The sequence below is a fragment of the Crocodylus siamensis genome, chromosome 4, assembly GCF_052110815.1.
Source record: "Crocodylus siamensis isolate JL-2025a chromosome 4, ASM5211081v1, whole genome shotgun sequence".
Taxonomy (NCBI): Eukaryota; Metazoa; Chordata; order Crocodylia; family Crocodylidae; genus Crocodylus; species Crocodylus siamensis.
In genome coordinates, this window is record NC_143398.1 from 193,560,230 (window position 1) to 193,581,628 (window position 21,399).

General features: G+C 42.0%; 1 protein-coding gene across 1 annotated transcript in view; it reads left to right on the forward strand.

The window, feature by feature from the left end:
* The first annotated feature begins 4,009 nt into the window (after positions 1 to 4,009).
* CALCRL (calcitonin receptor like receptor) overlaps positions 4,010 to 21,399 on the forward strand; it is a 114,469-nt gene continuing 97,079 nt past the window's right edge. The window contains exon 1 of the mRNA XM_090045271.1: positions 4,010 to 4,193. The gene's annotated coding sequence lies outside the window, so the exon portion shown is untranslated. The remainder of the gene's footprint in view (positions 4,194 to 21,399) is intronic.

Genomic DNA, 21,399 nt, shown 5'->3' on the forward strand with positions numbered 1-21,399 from the left:
ATCTCCACAAAGGCAGTTAAAGGTAAAGAATGAGTCTTCAGTTCATTGTATTGTTGTACCAGGGAGAAGGAATGAATGGCCTAAGATGATGAATGGAATAGATGTTTGAGCACCACTTCCAGCCCAACTTTTCTATTATTCTAAATCCCAGGTTACAAAAACATCAGAAAAAGAATATTACATTATATTGCATTGTATTGTATCCATCACTATCACACCTCCGTTTAAAAGAAATATGTTCTGTAAATGTTATTAGTGTCACAGGTCTTCCAGAGTCTACCACTTTCAAAATAGTATCCTGAAACTACGCTGATGGCTACATTAAAAGAAAAGGGTTGGATAAAAAATACAGAGAATTATACATAAGTGCATATACATTAGAGATGCTTGGTTTTATTTTTAGAAGCATCTGTTTTATATCCATAACTTCTTCTGATCCTACAGTAGAAAATTTGGTCTGAAAAAAATCACAACTTGAAACATATCCATCTTTCACATATAGTTTCTCATGTGACTGAAATTATTTCATAATTTGAACAAGGAGCAAAATATGGGAATAATACACATTTAGTTTTTACATTTCAATCACAAAACCTGAAAATGCATATGTGGGGAAATAAAGAAAATTATGTAGATAGCTTTTAAACCTTATATTTATGTGTATATTGTGTTTTGGCCTGTGGTGAGTCATTTCTGATGTTATCAAAATGTTATTGAACAACTCCATCAACAATGTTTTGATCACTGAAATTATTAAATGAAAAATGAAGTTTAAATGATGTATTGATGAATGCTAAACACTGGATGGCAGCATTACACTGCATATACAGTCCTTTAGCCCAGTGGTTCTCAACTTTTTTCCTATCGGGAACCATTTGCAAAGATTGATGGCTTGTCCTGACCCCATGGAATGCTGCCAGCCTGCGAAGGGAAACCCACACTTTCGTACATTTTTCTGAGACTTAAGACCCTTTGAAATACTCTTGTGACCCACTTCTGGGTCGTGACATGCAGGTTATGATACGCTGCTCTAGCCTGTTAGTCTATCCTTTCTACCCTTACATGTTACATGTAAGAATTACATATAGGACTTCTTATCCTTAGCTAATTCCCATAATGTCGCCCAATACATTAAACTGATGAAATGTGGATTAGCAAATCCTCGTTCTGATTCTGTTCAGTTTCCCATAGATCTGATTGGATCCAAAATATCTTTTGGGTGCTTAGACTTGCAGCTAAACCCAGAACTTGATGACTTAGATTAAGGAAAGGACAAAATACATTTCAGGAGTGCTTCATTGGAAAAAGAGTATTTTAAAGAAAAAAAATACTTACATCTTCTCTTACAAATAGTGATGTTCAAGACAATAAAAACACATCCCCCTCTCCCACCACTTATAAAAGGCAATTCTGCCTCTCTAGATTAGTATCCAGTACTGGCAATTTAGATAGAAAATGTGAGAAAGCTCTGTAGTAAGTATTAAATTATAATTTCCTTCCTGTAGTTTTCATAGATTTTATCAAAACATAATCATGACCATTTTCAAATTTTATTTGCTCTGTTCCTTACCAAAATGGATCAGCAGCCAAATTGATATATTAGAAGATTAAGATATGTTAGACTCTTCACACTGATTTAAACTTCCTAATGTTAAAGTAGACTCATTCCTTTTGAGCTATTTACGCCTACTCTATCAATAACCAAGGGAGTCTATGTTGGTGTAATTTAATGCCTAGAGCTAGAAGTAGGGAAAATCAAAGCAGTGGCAGGGCTATTTTAATTTATGCTCCCTTTTTAGATCTTTGATGTACAAATACACCAACCTCGCATACATTAGGCAGCAATAGTGGAGGCATAATATGTTCTAAGAAAACCTTTAAATTTTTTAATCAATTAACTCTGACTCAAGGGTAATCTGAATAAGTAGTTTTGGACAATTCTATGCACTATATTGCAACATATATCTTGTTGCTGACAGCATGAACCGCTTCTCTGGCAATTACATTTTTGGGGCCAGATCCTCAACTGGTCTAAATTGGTTGCAGCTCCATCAGAAGTTTCAGTTGGAATTAAATGCAAGCGAATCATCTGAGGAGACTGCTCCCTGGCTGCCTATATGTAATCAACTGTGAGAATGCCATAACAGTTATTGGGGGGGGGCGTTACTGAGTCCCCCTCCCCCCACACTTCTCCACTCTCCTTGGTCATCACTGTCATACATTTTGACATGCATTTTACATTTTTCTATTATATTGATTGTACTAGGAAGTGTTAATAATATGTCAAACTGTGTAATTCATCTAATATGTTTTACCAAAATGTACTAGTCATTTATATCAATGTTCAGTACTGCTAGAGCTTTGGATTTAAATCTATTTTGTTACTATGATATACCTTCCTTTTAAAACTATAAACTAGATTACTCTAGTTTTCATCTAGAGTAATTTCATGGACTTTGTGGAGTTATTTTGATCAATCTGAATACAGGAAATATAAATCTGTCAAGTATTTGTACTTGAATTGTAAATTTAGCATATCAGGTTTTAATCTGGATGCTAATGTTTTTGTTTAAAAAGATATACCTAGGTAATGTTTTATAAACCTCATTCTGGAGTGATCCCCATATTAATAGTGGGGCAGAAATGAGCTACACAATAATTAAGGAGTCAGTACTGCACTTCTGAGAATCCTTATGAAAATTTACTGGTATTGAATTCATTTATGCTTGCAAGAGTAGAACCTAAGATGACATGAATTTACATGGTTTTGCATGTCATTGCCATTTACCTTTTCAAGGTTCTGCATAAAGTTAGGAGTCAAAAGTTTTGAGTCACCAGTTTAAGACATTTAACAGAAATCTGATGCTCAAAAGCCATCAGCATCACTGAGACCCAGGTCCCGTTAAGGGTGTGATCCAAAACACATTTGGGTAACTAAAATTGATATTTCTGAAAATTCAAAAAATATTAAAAATTCAAATTTGATTTGTTTATCTCTATGTATATACCTGACACACAGAGACACACATATGTGTGTACATTTTTAATTGAATGTGTGTGTGTCTGTGTGTGTGTATTATCTTTAATTTTCCCTGAGCCTGAGGAAGGGTGTGTGCACCTGAAAGCTTGCAGAGAAAAATATTTTGGGGTGATTTCTTAGTTGCATCTACTAAAACCTAATAAAAGGTATAATCTCTGAACCAAGCATTCTAGAGTTCTGCATTTCTTTTTGTCTGTACCTATTTCACACTATGTGGATTTGATAGTTTTGCTTGAACTCTCCATTCTATTGCTCATTGTGACCACAATGGGGGAAGAAATGAGATAAGGAAAAGAAGTGGCAGATTTTACTTCAGGTCTATTTTTTCTTTGAAGGCTTGAGTCAGCTCCCTATCTGAGTGATGAATAAACCTAGTTCTGCACTTACATCTTTTCAACACTCCCAGGAAATGCATAGAGCAACATACGGTGCCGACATCTGTAGAAGAGCCTGCCAGAGATGGGTCAAGTCACGGAGCTATTAAGGAGAAATGCGGCTCTTGTCCTACGTCCTTTGTTTCCAAGACAGACAAGATGTTTCATTTATCTGGTTGCAAGCTGGGCACCTCCCATCCAGTTGATAGGTGACAAAGACAGGCCACTCGTCCTCGCTTGTCACACATGGCAGAGTCAGTCTTTGCATGTTTTGCAACTATTTCAGCCGGGCTAATACAAGATCCCGGATTTCCCCCAACAACCTAGCTGCCCGCGTCCTCCGCGGCGACATCTCCTACCCAGTTCAGGGCACTGCTCCCCGCACATGGCCAGCGGCAGCAGCTCTCCGCCCGGGGCTCGAGGCAGCACGGGGGGAGCTGTCAGGCTGGGAATCGTCGGGGAGAGTTGCCTTGCTAGGGTGAGCTATTTGAGAAAGAAAGTAACTCAAGCCGGACGGCAGGCGGGGTCGGGTGATGTAACAGGAAGCGCTGATGTTTCCCTTCTGCCGCCGATCGCTTTCAATCTGCCCCCGCTTCCAAGCGCGCGCAGAGCAGCTCCTCTTCCCAGGCAGCCCAGGTCCTGGGCTTCCCATACCCGGATTATACCCGGCTCGTCTCACCCCCTCCTCCAGGGAGGGCGGTTTCTCTCTGGCTCCCGACCTGCGGAGGGGAAGACCAAGCGGAGACGCGGGAGCCAGGTTTCCCCCGGCGCCGCGGGCGGTGAGTGCAGTTTGGCAGCAGCCTCCTGAGCGCGGCGGGCTCTGAACGCCGCCGTCCCTCGCCACACGGGAGGGAGCGACCGCTTGGGTGTCGCTTTGGTTTCTCGCCACCTCCTCCTGCCTTAGGCAGAGAGAAAGGGAGAGCTGGGGAAAGGAGGGCGCTCGCGCAGTGAATGGGCTCCTCATGCCGCCGGACTCGGCTCTCCAGCGCGGGGATGTGAGCGGCGTGAGCCACTCGCCGCTGCCATCCCGAAACCCAGAGCTTGGCTCCTCGAGCTTCAGCCTCTGCATCTGGAGAGAATTAGAGCTGCTGTTGGGAAAGTCCTTAAGACTTAATTCAGTGCAACTGGGGCTCTGGCGAGAGAGGAAGGATTAAGTGATAAAAGCAGCGCGGCTGGCCTCGCTGGTCTCTCCCTCCCAGACCCCGTGAGGCGAGGCGGGAGAGTTGAGTCCGACCAGCAGGAGCGGCGTGCTTGTTGCTCTGGAGCAGAGCTCAGGGTTTTGCCCCTTCCCTCTTTCTCTCCGTCTACCTGGAAAAGCCAGTTCTGAGATCGCCGCTTGCTGACCAGCTCATCGGAGCAATTGTTTCCTCCTACCGCCGCTCCTGAAACGAGCACGGTGTGGAGAAAATGGGAGTGTGCCTGATTCTGTTGGAAAGAGCCAGGCTGGCCCTGAAATGTTACCTGCTTGCCCTCCCTCAAGGAGAATTGGTCTCTTTAATAAAGATGTCGCGTTGCCTACCTTTACATGTGGCGGCATTGCCAGAAGTTACCTTGTTAGTCAATTTGTGCATAATGTGTGCAAGCAAATGTAATATGAGGGGCTAATGCAGTGGGCTTTTAGAGGCTGAACCTTGTTTCTCAAAATCTTGGTAGTAAATCGCTGAGAAGCAGCATCTCCTCTGATTTAAGTGGAGGGATTGCTCTGCAATAATTCATGTAGTCCTGCAACTATAGTATGGGTTGTGATACTGAAAAATCTTAGGAATGTCTGTGTTGTTTTTATTCTTTGCCTTAATAGACTCATGTTAAATACCTGGGGCTGGATTTGGTTCTTATTACAGCAGAGTAAATGGGGAATACCTTCACTTACATGAACCCTCAATTTTATAACAGTAGGGTATTCAACAATTCAGTGCGTTTAGAATAATGGTGATTTGGAAACTATAGCATTGCTCCAAATCTGGACTAATTCCATTAACATTCAATAAATCATACTAGACCTAGAGTGATAAAAATCTGAGAGAATTTGTGCCTTGTATGATTTTTTTAAAGGAAACCACACTCGGAGGTAGGGTACAGTTGTGATAAGCTGTGGATTTGTTGCTGATGTAAAAATACAGACATGGTTTTAGAAACGATATTTTAGCCAGTTACTGTATTTATGTAAGATCCTCCTTCCACTATAATCCGCGGTCAGCCCCTGTAGAAGCTTGAGCAGTCCTACATCTATTATTGTGCTTTGAATATTTGTGGAACAAAAGCCAGTTAGCACTGATAAAATCAAAACAGGATAAAACATGCAAGTGCTAATGCTCTTTTAATGAACTGCAAGATAGGATGCAGTAAATGCCTCAGTGAAATATTTAATTTTACTGAAGTGAGTAGTATTGGAGACTCCAGTGCAATTACTCAAATGTGCAACATTAAGCATGTGTGCTACGTTTGCAGAATTGGAACTATAATCTACACAAGTATGGATTTTAGGTAGCAAGTAACCAAATAGCAACTAAGCAGTTTGTCCAAATTGCTTTGAAATACAAAAGAAAAACTTGGAAGTCAACATAAACATGTCCATGTGGTGACGTATGTGACCAAATTCTGCTAGGTTTATTGATATTGGGTGGTACCTTATTTCACTCGCACCCTGGCCTTGGGAAAGCAAGAGCCTGCTTGACGTTAGGGGGAAATCTGTTTTGCATTACAAAATATAGGATTTGTTTCATAGGAACATCTTTCTTTCCCGATTTAGTGTAGCAGATTAAACCCTGGCACAGAAAAGTCAATGGAGGTTTTTTCCACTGGCTTCCATGGCACCAGGGTATTGCCTGATGTACTACCAAGTTAGTATGTTATGCTGAAGGAGATCATTTGATCACAGATCATAGTGTGCGTGTGGTTTTATTGATTAATCCTATTTGTTTGCTGATATACTGGCTAATCTTCAGTACTATACAACAATCCCAAATCCTATCTATTCATTTTAAGTTAGAAGGTTCTGAATAAATATGATTTAGTCAAAATGTATTAGAGGAACAAGATCCTTCCATGCATATTTCTGCTGAGTAGTAACTTAAATTTTTGAGCAGTCCCATTGAAAGCTATGGAATTACTCATTGAGTAAAGTAATACTCCAGTAATACTGAAAGTAAAGCTGTCAAATCAGTTTTATAATTACATAATATAAAAAGTAATCCTGAGATTTAAAAGCATTTTGGTGTAGGCCCCATCCTGCAATACTTGATCACAGATTTAGTCCTCATATTGTAAGATTTTTGTGAGATTGGATCCACAGAGTTTAGTAAACCACAAAACTGCAAAATGATTAAAATCCCCTGCAGCTGCTTTTAAGAAATTGCCAATGTCACCATGATCCCAATAATACACTGTATGTCACAGTGTTAAAAATATGTTTTCTGATGCACCGTGTAGTAAATGCTGAAGATGCCTTATTATTTCACAAGGGATTTTGACCTTTCATTGAAAACCATTCAAGTTTCTAAATCTGCAAGGCAAAATTTAAGGTTTTCTTTAAGTTATTGTTTTCTCTGTGATTATTATATACATATAATAAAATAGTCTTTTCTGTTTGCTAGTCGAATTGTTTCTACGTATACCGATGAGTTGCCATTTCTGTAGGGTGTATACACGGAACTGGAATAAACTTGGACTCAAACTCATCTCTGCTGTAAAATCATGTGCAATACATATGTCCTTGGCATCTCATCAATATCAGATGTAAAACTGTCTCAGATACACTTACTTCAGAATGGAACGGTTTCCAAATAAGTAACTGAAGGGCATTTCAAAGACTTTTTGATTTATCAACTTTTTCAGAACTATTATGCCAATGAATGGGCAAACAGTCTAGTTATTATTGAACTAGACTTTATTTTTTGTCAAAAGATACATAAGCAATGAGAGGGCAAATCTGATAAGATTTTGCTGCAGATGTCCATATCATACCAATTTTCAGAATTTCTAAATAAAACAAACATAGAGATAAATTCAGCTCTTTGGTCATGCAGTTTAGATCTAATTATTCTCCATTTTGTCTATTAGATTTCTGCATTGTTTGAAGAACATGGGTATAGTTTTATTTTGATGGCATTGGCTGAAATTCTGTCCAATATTTTATCTTCTATCCAGATAATTTTCAACATAATATAGGTACACTGCAAAGAGAGAATAAGGATCAAGCCATTCCTTATCTAGTTTCTGTGTAGAAAACTAAATGCTCTGGTATTACAACTATAAACTCTTCCATTAAACAAACTTTAATCAAATATTTTTGTTATACTTTGGAATCAGGAGTAAGCTTGGAAGACTTACATTTTCCATTTGCAATCCAAATCTTTTTTCCATGGATATCTTTCATGTGTATCTGTTTTTTGGTCTTTCTGGTTTGTTTATGGTGTTTACATTTTCCCAACACAGTAATTCTTTTTTTGCCCTATCTCAATGCAAACTCTTTCAATCACCGATACAGTATATACCATTCAGGAGGACTACAGTGATTCATTTAGAGTCCATTTCCCAGGATAAGATGAATTTTAAAATTCACTTTATCTAAATGTACACATTAAAAAAACCAAACAAACAACCTTGATTTAAAATCTCAGTTGTAAAATAGAAAGAAAACGTTCCTATCTTAAATACCTGTAATCTCCCTTTATGCTTCGGGAATTGGGATCATGTTTTACAGAGAGAGAAAGACGTTGGGCAAGCTATTACGATTAAACAACTAGATCTATTTTTAAATATTACCATTTGTACACTTCTTTAAAATATATTCTAGCAATGTTTCTTGCAACTCCAAATTCAACTTGAATTTCTGTAGCACAAGTAATTCATTTTCATTTACTATTAAGAGTTTGGTGCACAGCAACCTGTGTTGGACTGTCACTAATATGTGTATTAAGCATGTGCCTATTACGCCTGTCTTCCTGAGCTTGTCTGTCAGTCTGTCTAGCTATTATTTCTATTTGGATTATACAACCTATCGTGCCAACTTTAGCTAGTTACAGATGGCTTCATTGTAAAAATATTCTGAGTAGATGAACATTTTCCACCCATTTGTTAGAATAAGAAAGGCAGCTATATACTTTTGTAAGCAAAAGAGTTATTGCTGGGATAGTTTGATAAGGGATAGTTATAATACGATTGGTATGTTCTGATGTACTATTATTTGGATGTATAGAGCCATATTGTAATGATGGAAGTAGAGTTGTTCTGAATCGGCAAACTATCAGAAAGAACTCCATTTCCTAAATAGCTGCTATATAAATATATCCTGACTATTTCAATTTCTTCTTTATTTAACCGTAAGGGAAAAGTTTACTTTGTGGCTGATCTTCACAGTTCACTTCATAGCTCTTTTTGCTCCCTTGAGTGAACACAGTAAAGATAATATTTTTATAATATGTGAACACTGATACACAATCGGATAAATTATATACTTGTGTGTGTAAGGGACATGTTGAGTAGAATGCCTCATTAGTGCCATTAGCAATCAACCAATCAATCAAACTCTGATATCATGTCCTACCTGTGAGATAAGAGCACACTTGGTATTAATAAATGGAAATGCTGTTGGGTCTCCAAGTTACACTGTTAGTTGAGAGTCCTATGAGCAAATGGTGATACAAGTCAAAGTGTCTATCTGGAAGGAGATCTAGAAGTTATATATAATTCATCTTGCATAGTTACAAAATGTGTAACCTCAGGCCGCATTAAACAATCCTGTTTCCTTTCTCTCACTTCTTTCTCCCCTTTAAGCTCCCATCCTGTTCCGGTTTTATTCTATCCCATTTCCTTCCCTGTCATGACTCTACGTGAGTTTTATTGCCAGGCAAAAAAAGTACAGTTTCACAACATTTCCAAAAGCATATCTATGCTGGTTCATGTATATAAAATTAACCCTTGCATTATCTTTCCTTTCAATAAATTATTAGTGTCTGTCTTAATATGTATCTAGCTTCTAAGAGGTAGGCAAGGGAATTTTTCCAAGAAGGACAGTGAAGGGAAAAATATAGTCATCCAGTTTCCCCTGTAAAGCTATTCTTGAGAAAACCATGCCTATATTTTGTAACTGGACACCAAGATTTTTAATTATTTAATATTACATAGAGAAAAAACACAGTGAAGTGTGTTTGCTAATAGATTCATATTTTGAAATGAATAAGATCAGGAGATCCCAAAATAAAATCGCTTTGGTATTGTTGTTCAGGCACAATCCATACATCTGCTATTCTCAATTCTAGTTTTTGTCTCATAAATGTGGTATTTATTACACCATCCTGTTCTTTGTGACTACAAATTGAGCATTGTGTCTTAACACATAGCTAAACCAAAGGATTGGCATAATTAGTGCTTAACACTAAGCATATGGTCAAATGCTGTACTGAATTTGAGTTTGTGTCTATAATTTACATGCCAAGAATCAAGGTGGCATTTTCATTTTTTATTTGTATTCTATTTTGAAATGGGCAAAGGATCCCACTTCCCATGTTCAATGTTAAAAAAAAATACTACACAAATGTCCAACATAAATTACATTATGTCTGAGACTGACCAAGAAAACAAACAACCCAAGAGCACTTCGGATTCTGGAGTTTTAACCAAATATATGTTCTAATTTGATATGGGGGAGCAGGGCAAGGGGGACGGAATGCCCCAATTTACCCTTGTAGCTACAGAAATTTATACATCAGTTGCTGCTAATGAAGATCTGATAGTCTTATCAGTTACAAACATGTTACCCATAAGTCAAGTTTGATTAATATGGGCATTCATTATATGTCACTACACAAAATAGATGTGCTGAAAAAAATCCTTGATCATCCTAATCTGATTTAGAAAAACGGAGAAACGGCTGTGGTTGGAACGCCAAAGGATTTTGAGAGCAGATTCTCCTCTCGTGTTCTTTTTATTCCTTTAATGGTCCATGTTCCAAGATTCTCTTTGGATTTGGACATTTGTTCTTCCCACTAGAGCAGGTTAATTATCAGCCAAAAGTGGATGGGGCCATATTAAAAGCTCATCAGTTTTATTACTCCACCAGATGCCAGAGAGAGAGGGGAAATAACCCCCCTCCCTGCCCCCTTGCCTAAGGGGGCCATGCCAGCCGGCCTCTGGCTGTGGCCCTGCAGCTGGAGTGGCAAGTGGGGAGCAACCCTGATGGGGCAACTTCCCCTCTTATGGTTTCCCAGGAGCTCAAGCCTCTTTCCAGGAAGGGGCTGCATTGTGGGCAGGAGCAGAGCAGTGGGGGTGGGTACAGCTGCCACAGACTGTGCGGGGCGAATGGCAGCAGTACTAATGGAGACTTGGGGGGCTATGGCCACTTGTCTGAGCCCCATTGCTGCTGCTTGCCCTGCACAATCTGTGGCAACTCTGACCTCCCTGCCCCACTCCTGCCTGCAGCACAGAGCCCTCACTGGGAAGAGGTTTCCAGGACACCATGAGAGGAGCTGCTGCCCCTATCAGAGTCCCTGCCCCCTTGCCACTCCATCTGCAGGGGCAGGGGTGCAGCTAGAACCCCTTTAGGCAAGCAGTAATGGAGAGGAATTATTCCTCCCTCCCTCTGGCATCTGGTGAAGGGGCAGGGAAAGAGCTTATTCTGCCACTTGCCCCACATAAGGAGTGATTGGAGGCAGCGGTCAGGGTGAGCAGACCCTGGCTGTTGACCCCCAGAGGCAGAAGGCGTAGGGGGAGAATAAACCCCCTCTCTGCCCCCCTCTGCCTCTGGGGATTATGCTGGCCAGCATCTGGCTGTGCCCATACCCCTGCCCCTACTGCAGCAAGCGGGGAGTGCCAGGCAGACCCTGGTTTAGGTCCATGCCAGTGGAACAGGGAGGGGGCAAATTAAACCCCACTCCCTGGCCACTTCACTCCAGGCTACTGCTACACCCATACTGGTGGAGTAGCAAGCAGAGAAATGCCTGGCAGGTCCATGCTGGTGGGACAGGGGAGGGATGGGGGGAATAAATCTCTTCCCTGCCTGCTTTTCCTTAGGGGGGCTGGCATCTGGCGGGGATCTGGAACAGAATGTCAATAAATTGATTTAACCTAAGTCAGTTAAGTCTGGTGGTGAAGCCCTTTAGGTTTATCTTAAACTGGATTCAACCATTTTGAAAGCAGTTTATGTCCCTTGAACTTCTGTTGTGTTAGATTTGAACTGGTTTCCAATTACTTATATCGATTTATGTGTAATTTCTGTCCCTAGCCCTAAGATGGGGGAGATCTAGCAATAGGTAAATGCATTCTGGTGTATTATGTGGGGAGTCAATACCCTCAGAGCCCAGATTCAAAACAGATTTTAAGCCATATTTGCCACTGGTGTTCCCAGTCTTCTGGGAAAAAATTGTTGTCATTTCAGAGCACATTAACTAGAAAGATAGGTTAGTGCAAAGGGCAGCTGCTGGAGTGAAAAACTCTGTCATAACTTCCTCAGGACAAGATACAGTATTGCTAAACCATGTGTTAAAATCCTCAGTCTGGTTCTGCCTCTCTTACCCCACGCCAATCAGAAAAATCATGAGCGTTAGGGGTGGCCCCCCCTTCCCCGTGCCCCCTGGATGAGCTATGGCTCCGTCCCGTGCCCTGGCTGGGCAGTGCCTGCCCTGGCCCTTGCCCCAGCCCTACTCACTCCCTCACCATAGGGGCCTTGATTTGTGCCCCCCATGCACTTTCTGCCTCCCTTTCCTTCCACCACAACAGACTTACCTGCTGCATGCAACTCTCCAAGCTGCCGGGCTGTGCTCCTCACCACCTACATGTTGCACTGTGGCTGTGCGCATGCACGGACCATTTATTGGCCACATTATTGGCCACATCAAATCAATTTCCGATACAGTCTATTTTCTTTATATTGGTGCCAATCTGATATCAGAAGGATGTATCAATGCACACTATCTTAATCCAGCAACAAACCAGTTGGGGTGAGATCTAAAGTAGAACATAGATCTAAACTATGGAACACAATAACCTTCTGTCCTCTGTTGGCCCGAAGCGTCTCCCAACAAAGGGAATATAAAGCATTGTGTCAACTTACAACCTGGTATAACAACATTTTGTTCTTGTTATGCTGACTTGTAAATGAATATATATAAAATTAAATATGGTAAGAAGAGCTAATTGGTTTTTTTTACCAAAAGGTATAGAACAGTATAATGTAGGGATGGAAGCTTATCCATTCCAGAACTATGCCAGTGGAGGTCCTTCTTCTATCCATGTGATCAGGCTGTTTTAAATGTGCCAAATAATAAAGCTTCTTTATGTCTGTTAGGTGTATAATGGATTTAATTACTGCGACTTTTCGTCAGATTCAGACAGTTATTTCTTTCTCACTTCCATCCTTTCTAGTCCTATACTGCCTGTTATATGCAAATAACACCTCTCCATCCAGGGTATTTGCACCCTTCAAACTTTTGCAGATTGTTATCATATTTCCCTTTCATCTTCTCAGCCAAGTTTAGCTTATTTATCTTTCCTTGTCACTTCAGACCTTACACCAGTTTAAATGATCTTCTTGGAACTCATTCATCAGTATCTTCTTGGTAAGAACAGTCCTAAAATGAACACACGAGGTGATTGCACTGCAGTCTTATCCAAAGGGATTACTATTGTTTCCCCTGGGAACAATAGAATTTAGCTGTTCACTAAGCCTTGACTGGAAAGGTGATGTGTATGCACTCCAATCTAGGGATAGTCCTGTTCTGGGACAAACACAGCGACAACTTGTCTTTGGACAAAGGCAACATCTGTTTCAGGCTCCCTTTTCTGATGGATATTCATAATATATTGCTGCCAGACGATAGTAGAATAGGGGGAAAACTCCCATTTCAGTATAATCTTATTCTGCAGTTCTGCTGTAAACAACCAGTATATTTGCTGCTTCCTTCAGTTAGCATTACTCTTTTATTAGTGTTCTAGAGCTACTTCACAAATGCCCACTTCCTGTGGCAAGTTTAAACCAAATTATGAAAACCAACAATTTATCCAAGTATTCTAGAGAAAATGGCTCTTCAGTTTTGTTTTACTTATCTTTGCTGGTAATTAGTGCTACTGTTATGAGGGAAAAGGTAAGGAAATACTTTGCTAACAAAATACAAATTCAGTCTTGTGCAATTAACTCCATGAAATGAAATATGGTTATCAGCTGATTAGCTCAGTTGGTTACAGTATGGTACTAATAACACCAAGATCTCAGGTTTGGCCCCTGTGTGCGAGACAAGATTTTTCCTGTCCCAGGCAAGTGAGTTGGACTAAATGACCTCTTGGGCTAGAGAGAAGTTACACATAAACTGGTTTAAGTGATCAAAAACTGGTTTAAACGTGTAACAGAACAAAATGGCTGAAACCGGTTTGAGATAAACCTAGATAAATGTAGTACCAGACTTAACTGATTGAGCTCAAACCAGTTTATTCAACTTCTGTCCCAGACCACTTCCTTGTTTAAGTTAAACAAGAGTCCCCCAGCATCCCAGCATGCTCTCTGGACTGGGATGTGTTCTCTGCTCCAATGGAGCAGGGCTGGCCCCAACCCTCTCCTCCCTAGCCTAGAGCAGGGACAGGCAAGGGCAGAGCCTGGCCAGATGTTGGGCCTGGAAGGGAGCACGGAAGAGGTCTATAGCCCCAACTCCCCGCATCGCACCAGCATTTTTCCACTAGCTGCTTCAGCTGTGGGGGCATGGCCAGCCCTGCAGTAGCCTGGAATGAACTGGCCAGGGAGTGGGTTTAATTTTGCCATCCCTGACCACTGCTGCCAATTGCTCCCTGCATGGGACAAGCAGTGGAATAAGCCCCCTCCTGCCCCATCCTCCAGATGCCAGAGGGAGGGGGGAATAACCCCTCTTTTCCCCCTACCTAAGGGGCCATGCTGGCTGGCTTCTAGGCATGTCCCCACCCTGCTACTAGAGCAGTGAGGGGGTAGGGCCCTTGATGGGGTCAGCTCCCCCTCTCATGGTGTCCAGGCAGCGTGAACCTCTTCCCAGTTGGGGGGGGTGGGCATGAGTGGGGATCAGAGCTGTGGCAGACTGCATGACCGAGGGGTGGCCATAGCCCCCCCAAACCTCCCCCAGTGCTGCCACCACATACTCCACACAGTGCAGCAGCTCTGATCACCCCACAGCACATCCCCCACCTCTGCTGGGTAGAGGCTTATGCTCTAGAACACCATGAGAAGGGCTGCTTCCTCTGTCACCATCATTCCCCCCTGACTGCTCCATTAGTAGGGGTGAGGGCATGGCCAGAGGCTGACCAGCATGGCCCCTTAGGCAAGGGGGCTGGGAGGGGGGTTATTCCCTTCCGCCTCTGGCATCCCTGGCCAGACTCAGGAGTGGTGGTTCATATATTTCATAGACATTCAGGCTGGAAGGGACCCGAAGGATCGTCGAGTCCAGCCCCCTGCCCCAGGGGCAGGAAATCAGCAGGGATCATAGGATCCCAGCAAGATAAACATCCAAATGTGTCTTGAAGGCATTCAAAGTGGATGCTTGAACTGCCTCTGCTGGCAGTCTATTCCAAACCTTGGGGGCTCGGACAGTGAAGAAGTTCTTTCTTATGTCCAGCCTGAATCGGTCGTGGCGAAGTTTGTGACCATTCTATCTTGTCATCCCTTGGGGCACTCTGGTGAATAGACATTCCCCCAGATCCTGATGAACACCCCTGGTAAACTTATAGGTGGCCACCAGATCGTCCCTCAGCCTGTGCTTTTCCAGGCTGAAGAGTCCCATGGCTCTCAGCCTCTCATCATAAACTGTGTTTTCCTGACCTCTGATCATGCACGTGGCTCTCCTCTGCACTCTCTCAAGCTTCTTCACATCCTTTCTGAATTGTGGAGCCCAAAGCTGGATGCAGTACTCCAGTTACGGCCTCACCAAGGCCGAGTACAACAGGAGAATGACGTCCTGAGGTTTGCTTGAGAAGCATCTATGGATGGAAGCCACCATTTTGCTCATTTTGCTAGCCGCAGCATCACATTGAAGGCTTATGTTCATTTTGTGGTCAATCATGACCATCAAGTCCTTTTCATCTGTAGTGCTAACCAGCATAGCACTGCTGAGCCTATAAGCATGCTGCAGGTTTTTCCTCCCAAGAAGGAGTACCTGGCATTTTTCAGTGTTAAACACCATCAGGTTCCCATCTGCCCATTTCATAAGCCTGTCAAGATCTGCCTGGTTGATGGAAGTGAATCATCATGGACACTTACCTTGCTGGGATCCTTTGACCCTAGCTGACTTCCTGCCCTTGGAGGAAGGGGCTGGACTCAATGATCTCCCGAGGTCCCTTCCAGCCCTAATGTGTATGAGAGGGGGGAGGGGGGAATGGACAGGGAGGGGGCTTATCTCACCACTCGCTCTGTGCAGGGAGTGAGCGGTGGTGGTGGTTGGGGTGGGCAGACCTCACTGCAGTCCCCTTGGGACAGATGGGGGAATAACTCCCCTCCATGCTCCCTCTGCCTCAGGGGGCCATGCCAGCTGGTGCATGGCTACACCTGTGCCACTGCAGCAGCAAGAGGGGAGCACCAGGTTGACCCTGGCTCAGTTCCGTGCCAGTGGGACAGGGAGGTGGGACAGGGAATTCAACCCCCTCCCTCCAGTTCAGTTCAGGCTACTGCCGGAACTGGCCACTCCCCTCCCCCTAGCATAGCTTCCCTGCAGCTGAGTGTGTGCTCTAGCACCCCGGCTCCTGGCCTGAGTGGCTGCAAGCATGTGCCTGCATTTCCTCAGTCCAGAGGGAATGCCTCCTTATTTGCAAGTTGGTTCAGTGTAGGCAGGTTAGATTAACCTGCAAAGATTGCATCAAGTCAGTCTCCAGCTTTTTGAATGTCTGTCCCTAGCTTTGAGGTCCCTTCCAGCCCTACTAATCTATGAAAGGTTGGCATAGGCCAAAGGTGTCAAACATAGAGCACACAGACTGGATTTGACCCATGGATCATCATTGTCTTTTCCCCACTTTCCTTGCAGCTGGTGTTGACCCTGGGTCTGAATTGACTCAGACCACCTCAGGTGAATATTCTTGCTTCTCTGGGAACCATACTGCATGTAGAACCTCCATAGCTATTCCAGGACATTTGCTACACATGGTACCTGCTCTAGCCAGTCTGGGTTCTATGGCTCCCAGATCCTGGACTGGCTAGAATAAATGACCAGACGAGTTTTATATCCTCACCATAGGCTATTACTTTTAGGATTCTGAGCACATGTGTGGAATGGATAAAGTTGTAAATTGCTTGTTTCTGTGTTTTAGACATGCACAAATTTTTGGCCATTGTTAGTGTTTTCCGTGTAGACATTATATTTGGCCTTGTAATCCAATTTGCGGCCATTTCCCATGTCCATATGTTTTAGTAAGAATGTGTGCAGTTTTTAGAAGTGTATGTAGAGCTTTGTAAAATTCATAACAGTATATGAAAAGCATCTGAATTTTGTGTTTGTCCTGAAGATTTCATGTTCAGTTATTTTAAAATTTACGATTTGATTTCTTTCCTAAGTTCTTGGAATAAGTATTAATACTTTTTTTTTCTGTTGGTTTAATTACAGTCAATTAAATTTCATGTCCTATCAATGTTCTTCATACGCTTGGTTCAGATTCAAGCTGATGGACATTCCACAACTTTGAAATAAAGACTGGCATAGAAATTAAAGTTTTATAAAAAAGTTCTTGTGTTATTCTCAGCTTTTGTGATTGGAGATTTCCCCTGTGCATTGATCCAGGCTGGGATAGGGACTCAGAGAGAAGGAAAACCATCTTTGGTTCAGTGTTGTCTTGACTATACATCTCTGAAGTGTGTAGGAGTAAGACTGGGATCTAAAGGAGGAAGAGAGAGGTCAAGAATAGCATGTCATAAGAGATAATGGCAATCCAATTGCCAGTACTATAGAACTTGTAGAAACCATATGCCATTCTCCCATCTAATATTTGGAGAGCCTAGTGGAGGAGAATAAAAATGGTTTGGGGGCTGGGGCACATGACTTATGAGGAGACACTGAGAGAACTGCACTTATTTAGTCTGGAGAAGAGGAGACTGAGAGGAGATTTAATAGCTGCCTTCAACTACCTGAAAGGTGGTTCCAGAGAGGATGGAGCTAAACCATTCTCAGTGTTAGCAGACAACAGAACAAGGAGCAACAGTCTCAAGTTGCAGCAAGGGAAGTTTACTTTAGATATTAGGAAAAAAAAAATCTCACTAAGAGTGTAGTAAGGGTACCCAGAGAGGTTGTGGACTCTACATCCTTGGAGTTTTTAAAGACCCAGCTAGACAAGCCTTGCCTGGGATGATATAGATTCATAGATGTTAGGGTCAGAAGGGACCTCAGTAGGTCATCAAGTTGGACCCCCTCCCCTGGGCAGGAAAGAGGCCGGGGGTTAGATGACCCCAGCTAGGTGCTTGTCTGGTCTCCTCTTGAAGACCCCCAAGGTAGGGGAGAGCACCACCTCTCTTGGAAGCCCATTCCAGATTCTGGCAACCCTTATTTTGAAGAAGTTCTTTCTAATGTCCAACCTAAATCTGCTCTCCATCAATTTGTGGTCATTGTTCCTAGTTACTTCAGGGGGTGCCCTAGTAAATAGAACATCTTCTATTCCCTGCTGCCCTTCTCTGATGAATTTAGAGGCAGCCACAAAACCACCTCTCAGACTTCCCTTGCGAAGGCCTAAGAGACCTAGGTTCCTCAGTCTCTCCTCATAGGGCCTTGCCTGCAGGCCTCTGACCATATGAATGGCCCTCCTTTGAACCTTCTCAAGATTCTCCACATCACTCTTGAAGTGCAGTGCCCAAAACTGGACACTGCTTCAGCTGTGATCTGACCAGCACCTCCCTGGACCAGTTCGTCATGCATTTGCTAATGCATAATAAACTGCAGTTAACCTTGTTGATCACTTCGTCACATTGACGACTCATGTTCATCTTGGAGACAACTATGACTCCATGATCCCTTTCCGCTGTTGTCATCCCCCAGCATGTAAATGTGTTGGGCTTGGCCCTGACTTGAGCAAGAGGTTGCAGTAGATGAACTCCTGAGGTCCCTTCCAATTCTAATTTTCTACAATTCTATGAAATGTGGGCTCTGTGCTGTGGATTATTCCCCTGTACTGGACAGAGATCCAAGGACTGTGCTAGCTGGGTCAACGTGACCCTTTTAAGAATTGTTTGACTATGGGCTAATAGGATATGAAAAAGCCAGGAAAAAGTGTGGAGGCAAGAGGACTCTAGCAGTTTTTGGAGTTAGAATTTTCAGGCATTTCCACTGGGAGGAAGTTTCAGAACTTGCCATGTCAGGGAGTATTTGAATCCTGATAACAACTGATGTTTCCCAATGAACAAAAAAAAAAATGATCCGAGGTACAACACGCAGCAGTGACAGCCAGGTAGCAATGATGACTGAGTTGGCAGTCATGGTTGCCACCACCATTTTTGCGCCTCTCAAAATTGTAACCCTGGGTTATGTCTGCAAACGCCCCCACTGCTGCTTATATTGCTGCTTAAGAATAGTCATTTTCATGTATGTCCTGAGAAGAATGAATGTGATGGTCCTGTTCTGGTCCTTGGAGAGTAACAAAAAATTAATTTGGAAGTTGTGGAAATCTATGTGATACATTCAAAGAACTAGAAAGTAAATGGTGTTGCAGCTCAAAACTCATATAAGAAGAATTGTGAATGGAAGCTTGTCCAGTACGTACATATTGTACTGTGCCCCCACTATTAGTATTCTACATATAGAAAAATAAATTGGCCTTACGTAATTTAAACAAGCAAGATTCATTTAGATTCAATTTTTGGCAAATCTCATAGGGCAAAAGAACTAAATTTTAAACAGATGGTAAGTGCCAAGGGAAAAGATTTAAATTAAATCTATATGCTGAAAGCTTATCCAGTTTTTGTAGCTATTGTCAAGCATGGCCTCTTATTGGAAATGGCTGAGATACTCCCTCTGTTCTTTCACATCTTTTACATTGTTGCTCACTTTAGTAAGCACTGCATATGCAGGAGTAAGGGTTAGGAAAATCAGCAATGATTCAGAGGAGCTTGTAGATGTAAAAAAGAGCTAGTGGTGACATGAGGGAGAAAACAAGCCAACTCCAGAGAAAATATGTATATGGAATGCAAAGTCTGTCCACCTGCCAGCAGAGCTAGAACACTTCTCATTTCAAGTGACAAGTCATGTTGTAGCTTCATTTTTATTTACGAAGCATAATGTTATTCAGTAGCTACTTAACAAAGAATATGGACATACTATATGGTATAGGAAAGGAGTGGGAACGTTACTTAATTTAAAAATAAAGCAGCTAATTTATAGTTGTCAGCAACATTTCTGTCACTGTATGAGAGTTATGTGTTCCTTCTAGAATAGCCATGCCAGTCTTAGAATGCATCCAGGCAAGCAATGATTTTCCAAAATTAAAAAGAAAAACTCAAGAAATATGTATGAATGAAAAAACCCAAGATTTTGGTTAGCATGTTTCAGTGAATATCAGAGTATTTAGAGAATAACTGAAAAAATATGATAAACATGGTACATTAAAGAGATGTTGTAGCTGTAATGGTTCAGGAAATATGCGAGAGGGAACTACATGGTTGGGCTAGACTTACCATGGAGTTGATAAAAGATATCACCACCAAAAATTCTTGCCTCTCTCGTATGATTAATATGGACATACGTACAGGTATGTGAAGATTTTTAAGATCAGCTATGTTTCCTTGGAAAGTAACTAGCTGAAGCTGAATTTTGAACTGGGAACAGGATAAAGATAATAAATAGCGGGAAACATGTAAAATAAATAGCAGGAAACATCACAGTAGGCTATGAAGTAACTAGTAACTATGAAGTAACTAGTAACTATGAAGTAACTAGCTGAAGCTGAATTTTGAACTGGGAACAGGATAAAGATAATAAATAGCGGGAAACATGATAATAAATAGTGGGAAACATCATAGTAGGCTATGATGTAGCCTACTGTGCATTCTGTGTACATTGAGTTACATGTCCCAGTTCGGAAAGGTTATTATTTTTATAACTCCCAACCATGGGGCCATGGCCCTCTACAACAAGTAGTAGCAGCCTATGCTCTGGAGTTCCAGATTCAGCCTGCAATGAGTCAACCAAGATGTCAGGCATCGCAATGGGGCAAATCAGTGTGCCGCTATTGTTTTCAGTGAAGTACACAGTTTACATCCACAGAAAATGAAGCCTCAAAAACTCTTAAAGCTGAAATTTCTGGATGCAAGAATATAGAAGAACATTTGCAAGATTGTCTGGAACTTCATTTTTGTAATTCAGTTCTAAATTTTGGAGTTGATTTAAACAAGGAAACAGGCTTGCATATGAAACAATTAATTTAGAATTACATACGCTAGGACAGTGACATCTATTTTTAAGTTATCACTGAATTCCAGCAGCCATGGGGGAGGATACATTCAGCTTGTCACAGGCAGACAGTTGTTTCCTGACTTTGGGCAGTTGGTCAACAACTTCCAGTGTTGAAGATGTCATAGGTCATAGGGATTCTGTGTGTGTTTGCAGCCCTCAGGCTTAAGAGGAAGGTCATAAAGTTATTGCGTAACTGCCATGTGTTGTTTGAAAAGAGTCAACTATCTTCCTGCCTCATTGTTAGATGCTCACAAGTTCAAAACAAAAAAAGTGTGTGTATATGTGGGGGGGGGGCACAGGGGGAATGGGATAAGATGGTATAGCTTAGATGTTTTTGCAAGCACCTAAACCTTTTCTTTATTTTTCAACTCAAAACTGGGTTAGCGTTCTTCCATTCTCTCATCCTTGACGTCCTGCTGAAGTCCTCACTATAATATCCATGGTACAACCTGATATGCATTCATGTATAATCTAGCTCTCTCCAACCACTCTCATAATGAAATTGCTTCTGTGATCAGCTTCAGGAGTAAAACCTTCCTTTACATCCTCAGCTTTTGGAGAAGCAAATGAAAATGGGAGTTTCTTCAAAACAAAACATGTCTCAGTCCACCTTCTT